The 2,664-nt window shown below is 43.4% G+C and overlaps 1 long non-coding RNA gene across 1 annotated transcript; it reads left to right on the forward strand.

The window, feature by feature from the left end:
- Window positions 1-80: 80 nt before the first annotated feature.
- Window positions 81-1,786, forward strand: LOC104953902 (uncharacterized). The gene is made up of 3 exons (XR_799272.1): window positions 81-240; window positions 1,266-1,343; window positions 1,488-1,786. It is a non-coding gene; the product is annotated as an uncharacterized lncRNA (long non-coding RNA).
- Window positions 1,787-2,664: the final 878 nt, after the last annotated feature.

Genomic DNA, 2,664 nt, shown 5'->3' on the forward strand with positions numbered 1-2,664 from the left:
CTTACACACCTCGCATGTTTGACTCAAGTCTGTATCTCACACACACACACACACACACACACACACACACACACACACACACACACACACACACACACACACAGGAGAGGCCATGATGACCTGGGGGATCATTACCTGGACTGTGGAGACCTCAGTAATGCCCTGAAGTGCTACTCCAGAGCCAGAGACTACTGCACCAGTGCCAAGCATGTCATTAACATGTGTCTAAATGTCATCAAGGTACATGCATACACATCATATGGCAGTAACCATGGTAATAGCCAGTATTCTGAGTTATTGATGCTTGCGATGCTTCACTGGTTCAATATGGATATATTCTGTACCCTTGTCTCTATGTACTGCCGTTTTGTGGAGTATTAAGCACGCTAAACCTGGGTTTCAAGTTTATGCTTTCTGCCACATAAAAAGAAAGCAGTGTGGGGTGGAAACCACTAGTACCCCTTTCCCACGAAAGCGGTTCCAGTTCAGAGATAGTGCCTGATTAAGAATCAGTTCTTCCTGTATCCACTTTTTTGACACATAGTTGACACCACTTGTTTGCTCGTCAAGAACCAAATCAATACATGGGCTACACAGGTTGCCATGTCAGAATATCATAAGGAATAATATGCCGTTAAAATATGCCTGTAGAAAACGCTTTTTACAACAATATGATGGCAACAAACAGTCAAGATAGTCAGATGAGCTTCAGTTGCTATGCTAATATCACACATCCAATACCAGAGAAACTGTATTAACGCCGTTGTGATACCAAACAGTCTCCTTTCAGACCGAAACACATCCACTTATGGAGTTACTGCTTTCCCGCGGCCGCTGCCGTCAGTCACCGGCTGTACACCGGTGGACGAACAGCGTATCACTCCAGCGGTATGAACCACATTGGTAAACAATGAAGCACTGCACTCTGGGAAAGAGTATAACATTGGAGAAGTCGTTCTTTAATTTAATCTGGCTTCTAAATTTAAAGCAACATAAGCATCGGCCCGACAGTCCGCCATTGTTGTTGTTGTTGAGAGCGGATGTGCCAAAAATCAGTCACAATGATGTCATAACGTCGCTCCAGTCGGGCTCTAGGCGGTGCAAACAGAACTGGGGCCAAAAAGGAGAACCGGTTTGAAACCAGAAGAGCCCTAACACGGAGCTAGAACTGGAAAGGGTTTGGTGGGAAAGGGGTATTGGAGCAGTTTTCAACAATTAGACTAAAGAAACAAAGATGGACTAAACCCTGTCCTCGCTGCCCACAGGTTAGTGTCTACCTCCAGAACTGGTCTCATGTTCTGAGCTACGTCAACAAAGCAGAATCCACGCCAGAGATAGCCGAGGTGAGCCCTCACACAGCACATTCCTGGACAGTGTTTAATGTGAAACTCACACAAACATTCATTTTGAGAAACAGCAAGCCCTTCTTTGTTACCCAAAGTTCCTCACTGTGATGTCACCTGTTTTTATCTGTCTGTTTCTTTTAGCAAAGAGGAGAGCGAGATAGCCAAAATCAAGCGGTCCTCACCAAATTAAAGTGTGCTGCAGGTAAGACAGCATTGTACAATCTTAGTAAGTAGTTGTTTCAGAGGATATAGAGGGGTTGAGTGATGTCATATTTTTCTAGGACAACCCAAGAGTTAGCATCACAAGGGCTCCCTGGAATAGAATCAATGAGATGTTTCCATTAGATTTCAGAATATTGCAGAAAATACTAATTTTGGCAAAACCATGTTTTTGATACTTACACATTTTATTCCGAAAGGCAAGTTTATTTATACTGCACCTTTCAACACAAGGCAATTCAAAGTGTTTTACAAAAATGAAATAGATTAAGAGCATTTAAAAATAGTGCAGCGGAAACACAACACAATTGGCATTTCAAAACAGTCATTAAAAAGCAAACATAATCAAATGTACATAAAACAAGCTAGTATAGAATGATATAGCTAAAATACCGTAATTTTCGGACTATAAGCCGCGCCTTTTTTCCCTTTTTTCGACGCTGCGGCTTATATAACGGTGCGGCTAATCTATGGATTTTTACAGCTAACGGCCACCACCTTTAATTCTATGGGCTCTATGGCCGGTCCGCGGACCCCCAACTTTAAGCGGCGGGTTCCGGCAGGAAAAGCTGGAGGCCGGAAAAGAGTGAGACAGGTAGCGCGCAAAAGTAAAAGTGGAACCGAGAGTGGTGCGAGAGACAGAACGAGAGCAAGACAGACAGACATTACGAGAGCGAGACAGTTTGTCCCCGTACCACTGGTTGAAAACCGCTGCTGTAGATCACTGCCGGTACGTGCGCTGGGAGCGCACCGTTTAAGTTTGAAAGTTGAAACGTTTGTGTGTCTGAAACGCTATGTGATACAGTACAGTTTACACAGCACAGTACATGTTCTGTAGCTACTATTGCACTAAATGGTAACACTTGAATACGTTATGCAAATATGCAACTTGTTTGTTGAAATGTTAATAAATGGGAGCTTCCTCAAACAGCCATCTCTTTCCCGACAATCCCCTCTGTGCACGAACCCTTACATATGGTAATTAAACATTAAAACACCTGCGGCTTATAGTCCAGTGCGGCTTATATATGTACACATCATTCAATTTAGCTGCTGCGGCTTATATTCAGGTGCGCCTTATAGTCCGAAAATTACGGTA

This window comes from Notothenia coriiceps, unplaced genomic scaffold, assembly GCF_000735185.1.
Source record: "Notothenia coriiceps isolate Sejong01 unplaced genomic scaffold, NC01 NC01_scaffold00022261, whole genome shotgun sequence".
Taxonomy (NCBI): Eukaryota; Metazoa; Chordata; class Actinopteri; order Perciformes; family Nototheniidae; genus Notothenia; species Notothenia coriiceps.